This window comes from Bison bison, unplaced genomic scaffold (assembly GCF_000754665.1).
Source record: "Bison bison bison isolate TAMUID 2011002044 unplaced genomic scaffold, Bison_UMD1.0 scf7180017849760, whole genome shotgun sequence".
Classification (NCBI taxonomy): Eukaryota; Metazoa; Chordata; class Mammalia; order Artiodactyla; family Bovidae; genus Bison; species Bison bison.
Genome location: NW_011480333.1, coordinates 1478 through 11323, shown reverse-complemented (window position 1 = coordinate 11323; position 9846 = coordinate 1478). Strand labels below are relative to the sequence as shown.

The 9846-nt window shown below is 34.7% G+C and overlaps 1 pseudogene; it reads left to right on the top strand.

Moving 5' to 3' along the window:
• The first annotated feature begins 7726 nt into the window (after positions 1-7726).
• Positions 7727-8682, top strand: LOC104994247 (annotated as a pseudogene).
• Positions 8683-9846: the final 1164 nt, after the last annotated feature.

Genomic DNA, 9846 nt, shown 5'->3' with positions numbered 1-9846 from the left:
TGCATCATTAATGCATCATCCATCATGAAGAGAGTTATTTGACATCAGGTTCCATTTCCTCTGAATGCAGAAACTATTTTAAATTTGACTCTGATTTCTCTTTCTTCTAGAAAATTATGGTAACTATCATTAAATAATATAATCATACAACTGTGCTATTCATAACAATTTGTTCCATGCTACAATGTAAGTTCCATAATTCTTGCCTGTCAATATACCTGGAAAATTCTAATGCTTATACAGCAAAGCATTAATATGAAATAAATGATTTATGAGGAAAATGTTATATATTTATACTGATTTTTAATCAGTTCATGTATCTATATCTTTTATACTTTTTAAGACAGTGCAATTTTTATTTCAGTTCAGTTCAGTCGCTCGGTCATGTCTGAATGTTTGTGACCCCCTGAATCACAGCATGCCAGGCCTCCCTGTCCATCACCAACTCCGGAAGTTCACTCAAACTCACATCCATCGAGTCGGTGATGCCATCCAGCCATCTCATCCTCTGTCGTCCCCTTTTCCTCCTGCCCCCAATCCCTCCCAGCATCAGAATCTTTCCCAATGAGTCAACTCTTTGCATGAGGTGGCCAAAGTACTGGAGTTTCAGCTTTAGCATCATTCCTTTTAAAGAACACCCAGGGCTGATCTCCTTTAGAATGGACTGGAATTTAAATTTCTAAATTTAATAATCTTTTATTTAGATTATTGTCATTTAAGTGAACTTTTTTATTTATGTTATTTAAAATATTTAATTCTATATAGATTTCCTTCTTTACTATATTTCAGTTGTATTATACATAAAATAAACATTTTTACTTTAATATTTTTACTATTTATAAGAAAATGTAGTAAAATAGATAATAATAAGAGCATAAATGAAATCCAAACTATATGGGATGCAGTGTTGAATAAATTTCCTATTTTCCTTCAGCATTTTCTAGGCCTCATACTCAGAGACTGGCCCAAATTTGTTTCTTCATTTTCATCTGAGAATAATCTATGTAAATGCAAATGTATATGCCATATGTATGTTTGTTCTTTTTTATGTACATAGCACTTACTTTTAGTATGCAACATCTTAAAAATATCTCCATATCAATCCATATATATCTTTTAAATTTTCTCATCCTGCACAATACTCCTTATAAATATAAAATTAGTATGTTGTTTCCTCTTCATGTGGTTCATAAACTTTTTTATGGTAAATACTTTTCCAACAAATATGTTTTTGATTTGTGCAAATATTGTTGAGGGCCTGCGCTCAGTCTCTTTTCAGGGAATTAGGATTCTACAAGCCACAGACAGACCAAACCCTCCCCCAACCAAACTAAAAGCATACAAAAAACAGACTCATTAACAAAACTCAAAAACCTTGTTAGATGCAGTTCTAGAGATTTGGGGGAGGGGGGTGGAAATACAAACATATTTATTAGGTTAATTCAAAAGTAATTGTGGTATCTGCATTGTTAACATTTGCCATTTGATATTGGAGTACATTCTTAAATGTGGTTAAATTATATACATCATTTTAATGCACATTTTTCACTTTATGTTTTTTGCTAATGACCTATTACTTGCTCTGTATTTTATATTTTAGACTAGGGAAATGATGTTAGACAAAAAGCAAATTCACATGTATACCTGTGGTGGATTCATTTTGATATTTGGCAAAACTAATACAATTATGTAAAGTTTAAAAATTAAATAAAATTAAAAAAAAAAAAGCAAATTCAAGCAATTTTATTATTCGAGTTCAAAATGGGTGTTAAGGCAGCAGAGACTATTCACAATTCAACAATGCATCTGGCCCAGGAACTACTAACAAACAGTTCCGGTGCAGTGGAGTGCAGTGGTGGTTCAAGAAGTTTTGCAAAGGAGATGAAAGTCTTGAAGATGAGAAGCTTAGTGGCTGACCATTGGAAGTTGACAAAGACCAATTGAAAGCAATCATCGAAGCTGATCCTCTTATAATTACATGATAATTTGCTGAAGAACTCAAAGTCAAACACTGAATGGTCATTCAGTGTTTAAAGCAAATTGGAAAGGTGAAATTGGACTAAAGAGAAGTTCCAAAGCACTTCCCAAAGCCAAATTTGTATCACACACACACACACAAAAAAGGCCATGATCACTGTTTGGTGGTCTGCTGCTGGTCTGATCCACTACAGCTTTCTGAATTCCAGTGAAATCATTACATCTGAGAAGTATGCTCAGCAAATCAATGAAGTAAAGTGAAATGAAATTAAATGAAAGTTGCTCAGTCATGTCAGACTCTTTGCAATCCTATGGACTGTAGCCTGCTAGGCTCCTCTGTCCATGGGATTCTCCAGGCAAGAATACTGGAGTGGGTTAACATTCCCTTCTCCAGGGGATCTTCCCAACCCAAGGATTGAACCTGGGTCTTCTGCATTGCAGGCAGATTCTTTACTGTCTGAGCCACCAGGGAAGTCCCAGCAAATCAATGTGATGCCTCCAAAACTGCAATGCCTGCAGCCAGTATTAGTCAACAGAAGGGGCCTAATTCTTCTTCAGGATAATTATCAACTGCACCTCACACATACAGTTCTTCAAAAGTTGAACAAATGGGTCTACTAAGTTTTGCATCATCTGCCATGTTCAACCTGACCTTTCGCCAATTGACTACCACTACCACAAGCATATCAACAACTTTTTCAGGGAAAACACTTCCACAACCAGCAGGAGGCAGAAAATGCTTTCCAAGAGTTTATGGACTCCCCAAGCTTGGATTTTTACATACGACAATAAACAAGCATATTTCTCGTTGGCAAAAATGTGTTGATTGCAATGATTCCTATTTTGATTAATAAGGATATTTGAGCCTACTTATTAATATGTTAATTTAATAGTCACAGTCTGAAACCGCAGTCACGTTTGCACCAATCTGTTTTATTACGACTCATTGCAATTTCTATTTAAGACATCATTGTCCCATGTAGCATAAATTATTCCCTGTCACTTTGAGGGTAAACCCATCCCACTCAGTATTTCATCAGTAACTTTGGTACCTCTGTTTGCAAGGTGGAGCTTAACTCCAATCTGTAGTGCAAATTTTCATTGCTTTGTAGGCAAGGAAGTTTCGTACTGTAAAATCCCATCTTTCCTTTGCAAAACCAGACAATCTGAAGTAGTCCAGATGAGCACAAAATCCTTCAAAAGTGTTTGATAACTTGCTTCTAAAATCTGAGTTTGAAACTCCAAAATAAAGAGTTTGGGTTTTTGTTCCTTCTTTCTCCTTCTTTCTTCTTCTTCTTCTTCTTTTTTTCTTTTTTAACGTCTACTTTCTTCATTGATTCATCTTGAGTACTTAAACAATGCCTGGCCCACAGGCAGTACTCAATATTTGTTGAATTGATTAAATAAAGTTTTGGAATTAACATACACAGACTACTATATTTAAAATTGCTATCCAGCAAAGACCTACTGTATAGCACAGGGAACTCTGCTCAACATCCTGTAGTAGCCTAAATGGGAAAATAATTTGAAAAAGGATAGATGTATGGATATGTATACCTGAATCACCTTGCTGTATACCTGAACTAACATATTGTTAACCAACTATATTCCATTATAAAATAAATATTACAAATAGAGATTTTAATTTAGTAGTTTTGTTATTTATTGACATGTTTAACCTCTTAGAAAGATTACCTTGTTTTGCCTGAAGCCCATGATCTTTGCATATACTTTAGGCTATTGTGCTATAGTTTATGTTCACATCATAAGCCAATTAAGGAGGTCAACTTAGTTCTTAAATTTATTTTAAAAATTTTGGTGACATATACATAGCAAAATTTGCAATTTGACCATTTTAAAGTGGCACTACGTTAATTCACATTGTTATACAAACATTACCACCGTCCATCTCCAAGTTTTTCCAGCTTTCCAAACTGAAATTCCACAGCCATTAGACAAAATTCTCCACTTTCACTCACTGAGCCCTAGGCAGAGCAACTACCATTCTATTTCCTGCCTATGAATTTGACTACTTTAAGTGCCTCATGCGAAGGGAATCATATCATTTTTGTTTTTTGGTGATTGCTTTTTTATCACTTATTATAATTTCTTTTTTTTTCTTTACCCCACTAAATGCTTGAAACCCTTGTTGAAAATTATGTAAACACATATAGGAAGATTTATTTCTACACTATCTATTTTACTCCATTAGTCCACTGTCCATCTTTATTTCAACACTGGGGCTGTGATTACCATAGCTTTGTATAAAATATTTTATAATCACGAGGTATGAGACTCCCGATCTTCTTTTTATAGATTGTTTTGGCAATTTGGAGTCCTTGAGATTCCATATGAACTTTAGCATGGATTTGTCTGTTTCTGCAAAAAGCAATTTTCTGATTATGATAGGGATTGCACTGAATCACTTGAGGCATTATTAATATCTTAATACTGTTGAATATCCCAGCTCATAAATGTCTTTTCATATGTGTGTGTGTGTGTTTTATATTTCTCTCAGCAACATTTTGTAGTTTTCAGAGTGTAAAATTTTATTTTATTCTTTTTTGATGCTTTTGTCAGTGGAGTTATTTTCTTAAATTCTCCTTGGGTTGTCCATAATCAGATAGAAATTCAATTATCATTTAATATAAATGATATTCCATAGAAATAATTTCATAGAAATCTCTCAACAAGTTGGTAATAGAATATATCTTGACAAGGATCCATATATGACAGATCTACAGCTAATAATTTCCTCAACATGAAAGGTTGAAAGCTTTTCCATTAACATCTGTAATAAGACAAGAGGGCATATTCTCTCTGGTCCTTTTCAAAATAGTACTGCCATAAAAATTCCTGTGAAAATTTTAGTTTTCTAAGTATAGCTCATTTTCTCTGAATTTAGATAGTTTTATTCATTAATTTTTTTTAGTTTTAGTTTCTGTAACAGTGTTTCTGATGGTAGCCACTTGCTATCCTTTCAATCTCAGCTTAAGCATCACCTTTGAAGAAAGGTCATCTCTATTTTATCCATAGTAGAACTCTCTCTTATCTTTTGTCACAGTATTCTGTTTCTTATAAGCAGTGAATAAGACTGAAGCTGCTTTGTTAGGTTGTCTCATTCTTTATTGTCTGACTCTAAGAAAGAAGGTCCTTGCAAGAAAAGCTTCTCACGTGTTTCCCCAGGTTTCACTAGTCTCTCTGTCCTCACTCACAGGACAGTTGCTGACATGACAGAGGTGCCTTGACTTAAAAAATGATAATGATTGGATACAAAATAAGCTATTATATCTAAAATTTTAATATATTTAATTGTTTTTTGATATAATTTTCAAATATAGAACAAAATTAAGGTGATTAAATTGAGTACTAAACAAAAGGAAAGAAAATCTTGCTATGGCAGGGGGCAAAGAAATAACAAATAAGTTCACTGTGACAAAATTTTTGATTATTTTTGATTGACTTTAGTCTCATAAAGATTCTTCTGATATTATTTATGTGACTTTGCCTATTAATATCTTTACATATAGATGCTTAAAAAAAAAAAAAAAAAACTCTGGGGGAAATCCCAGTGAATTAATTAAACAAGAATCAGTCTTGGACACATTCCAATTGTAAGACTCAATGATAATTGAGGCTGAAAGGGATGAAACATCCCGTGATCTACTCCCCTAACAGGGAGAAGATGTTATCCACTTAGTAACTGGGATCAATTTTTCAGCAGGTCCTTTTATAGACTTAAAGCATGACAAAAAAAAATTATGAGAATGTTTTTCAAAATCTCAGTCAATGAGTCTGGTCATGTTAATGTGACAGAATGAAAAGGGCTAAACAGTCAGATGTTATTTTTCTTTTTCAAGTTAGTAGGAAAGATGTTATTTCTGAAAAGCTTCCCTGCTAAATAACTAGTTCATTTCTTCTATGTATATGTAAGATTTGCTACTCATTTTGATAAATTTCCTAACATGGTAAACTTTTGTTTTTCTGGGTGTGCACCATGGAATTCCTTTCAAATAATCAACACAATGCATAAAAATGTGCCTCTTAATAATCTGAAGACTCCATGGAGAAAATGAGCAGATAGTCAAATGAAATAAAATGCATACTCAAGTAATAAGGTGACCTTTTGTCCTCTGTTGTCAAACTGGATGAAAAATAATTTCAAACCTTTACGTGTAACTTAAAGTCACTCTTAGATTCTGAACAAACCTCCACAAGGTAAGATTAGCAGTAAGTAGTGGGAACCAGACTCATAATTGTGGGACTGTCTTTATTATGTAAGAAATTTAATTACTTTGAAATCAATCAAACTTAGATTCAATTCTAGGTATGTCCCTTAGAAATGTATGATTTTGGGAAAATGAATGAGATCTTCTTTAATTTCTTTAATTATAAAGAAATTAGTTTAGTTTCTTTAATTATAAAATGAGGATTACAGTTCTTGTTACTGTCAATATTGTAAACAGTAGACCATGACTGTATGATTAGAATATACTCTAAGATTTTTGAGCAGTAGAGTGATGTCATTTGGACTGTTTCAGGAGAACTGATTGTTGGAGGCTAGAATGAACATGGAGAGACTTGGTAGGGGCCTATTGCAATGGACCAGGAATAAATTGAGAAGTAGGGAATGATCAAATTTGTGATATATTTTCATAGTAGAGTGAATAGGATTTATTAAAGGATAATGAGAGTGAAGAGTACAGCAATTTTTTGTCTGAACAATAACATGGAAAAAGCATTTAATGAGATAAATAGGGAATATTTCTTTAAATTTTGTATAGAAAATGCTTATGTTTATTATGCACATTTAAAAAGTTTTTAAATACTAAATGCCATTCACTTGGATGTCAAAATTAGAGATGTTGCATATCCAAGTTTGCAAAGTAAGAAGAGAGGTTAGGGGCTAGGGACACAAAACCACTGCTGTAACATTTAATTGTCAGAAAAAGGGAAATATCCACCTAAAAGCCTAAGAAGTGTCAGTGAGGTCTGAGACAATTCAGGACAGGGAACTTCCATTCACAGTTTGATCTACCCACATTGATTATGTAAATTACCTCAAGTGGGCCTCAAGTATTAGACTTTTGTGACTATAAATGCTGCACTTTTTGGATTTCTCTAACTTATTTTTTTAATTAATTCAATTCTTTTTTCACTTCAGCAAAGCTGAAGCTTTGCTTCCTCTGGAAAGTCTTCTGTCATACCTATTTGATATACTCTTGTACTATGACTCTTAGCACTATTTGAATATTCATTTAATGGCACTAATAACCTGAGTCTGGAATTGCCTGATTTCTTGGTGTGTGTCATAACATTGAGGGACAGAAACTCTGTCTTGGACTTGATAATAAAAATGTCCATGACACATTGGACACAAATAGTTGTTCTATACTCATTCTTCCAACGAATGGAAAAAAAAAAAAATCTTACATTTGAGCATTTTCCCCCTTTAACTTTCCCTCTTTGTTTTGTAGGTAAGTTGCTTCTACTATATGAAGTCACCTCCTGTACACATTGAAAGTGAAAGTGAAGTTACTCAGTTGTGTCTGACTCTTTGTGACCCCACACTTTAGCCTACCAGGCTTCTCCGTCCATGGGATTTTCCAGACAAGAGTACTGGAGTGGGTTGCCATTTCCTTCTCCAGGGGATCTTCCCGATCCAGGGATCGAACCTGGGTCTCCCGCATTGTAGGCAGATGCTTTTACCGTCTGAACCAGGGAAGTCCCTATAATCTGTACAGATTAGATGGAGTCAAAAAACAATATAACCTACTTTGTTCTCCTGGGACTCACACAGAATCCAAAGGAGGAGAAAGTACTTTTGTTATGTTCCTGTTTGTCTACATTTTGACTGTGGTGGGCAATTTTCTAATTATAGTCACTGTAACTGTCAGTAAGCCCTGAACACACCAATGTACTTTTTTCTTGCTTGCTTGTCATTTATGGATATTACTTATTCCTCTTCTATTACCCCCAGATTGATCTCCGACTTGTTCGTTGGAAAAAAAACATAACTTTCAAATCTTGCATGACCCAGCTCTTTACAGAGCACCTTTTCTCTGGATCAGGGGTCTTCCTTCTGCTGGTGATGGCCTATGACCGATATGTGGCCATCTGCAAGCCCTTGCATTACTTGGTGATAATGAGGCAAAGGGTATGTGTTGTGCTGTTTGTGGTGGTTTTCTGCATTCAGTAATTCAACTGAATTCAACTGTCGGAGGTTTTCTGCATTCAGTAATTCAACTTAGCACTGTTTATGGGCTCCCTTTCTGTGGCCCCAATATCATTGATCACTTTCTCTGTGACATGTACCCTTTATTGAAACTGGTCTGTACTAATACCTTTGTCATTGACATCTTAGTGCTGGCCAATGGGGGACTGATCTGCACTATTGTGTTTCTGCTCTTACTTGTCTCCTATGGAGTCATCCTGCACTCTCTGAAGAATCTGAGTCAGGAAGGGAGGTGGAAAGCCCTCCAGACCTGTGGTTCCCATATCATTGTGGTTGTCTGCTTCTTTGTTCCCTGTATTTTCATATACGTAAGACCTGCTAAGACCTTCTACATTGATAAATCATTGACCGTGTTCTATACAGTTATAACCCCCATGCTGAACCCACTAATCTATAGTCTAAGAAATTCTGAGTTAACTTATGCTATGAAGAAGCTCTGGAAAAGAAACATCATATCTCATATTAAATAAATGCATCATCCATCATGAAGGGAGTCATTTGACATCAAAGTTCCTTTTCTTAGAACACAAAAGTCATTATAAAATTTGTTCTGATTTTTCTTTCTTCAAAGAGTTTATGGTAATAGTAATTAAAGATTACAATTATACAACCATGGTATAAGAGCAGTTTTCATACTTACTAGAATATAAAGACTATAATTACTTGCCCATCAGTGTATCTAGAATGGTGTGATGCCTATATAGCAAGGAATTGATATGTAATGAATTAGAGAGTACATTTTTATATAGTTATACTGATTTTTCATCAACTTATGCATTTATATTTTTATTCTTTTTCAGGGACAGTGTAATTTTTATTCAGCATCTTGTCATTTAAGTTAGCATTTTTGCTTATACAGTTTAAAATGCATAATTGTGTATGGCTTGCCTATACTGTTTTTCATTTGCATTATACACAACATTTTTATTTTTATACTTTTACTGTTTACAATGAAACTGAAGTAAAATAGATAATAAATAGCATAAGTGAAAACTAAATGTTACAAAAGTGTAGTCACTCAGTATAATCCGACTCTTTGCCACCCCATGGACTGTAGTCCACCAGGCTCCTCTGTCCATGGAATTCCACAGGCAAGAATACTGGAATGGATTGCCATTCCCTTTTCCAGGGGATCTTCCCAACCCAGGGATGGAACCTGGGTCTTCTGCATTGCAGGCAATTTCTTTCTTTTTTTTTCTTAACATTCTAATTTATTTATTTATTTTTTTTTACTTTACAATATTGTATTGGTTTTGCCATACCTCAACATGGATCTGCCATGGGTGTACACATGTTGCCCATCCTGAACCCCCCTTCTACCTGCCTTCCCATACCATCCCTCTGGGTCATCCCAGTGCACCAGCCCCAGGCTTCCTGTATCCTGCACAGAACCTGAACTGGAGATTCATTTCTTATATGATATTATACATGTTTTAATGCCATTCTCCCAAATCATCCCCCCTCCCTCTCCCACAGAGTCCAAAAGACTATTCTATACATCTGTGTCTCTTTTGCTGTCTTGCATACAGGGTTGTCGTTCACTGTCTGAACCACAAGGAGATCCAAACAATATGAGGTGAAATGTAAAATGAATTTTCTATTTTTCTCTCAGCTTCTTCCAGTCCTCATTCTCA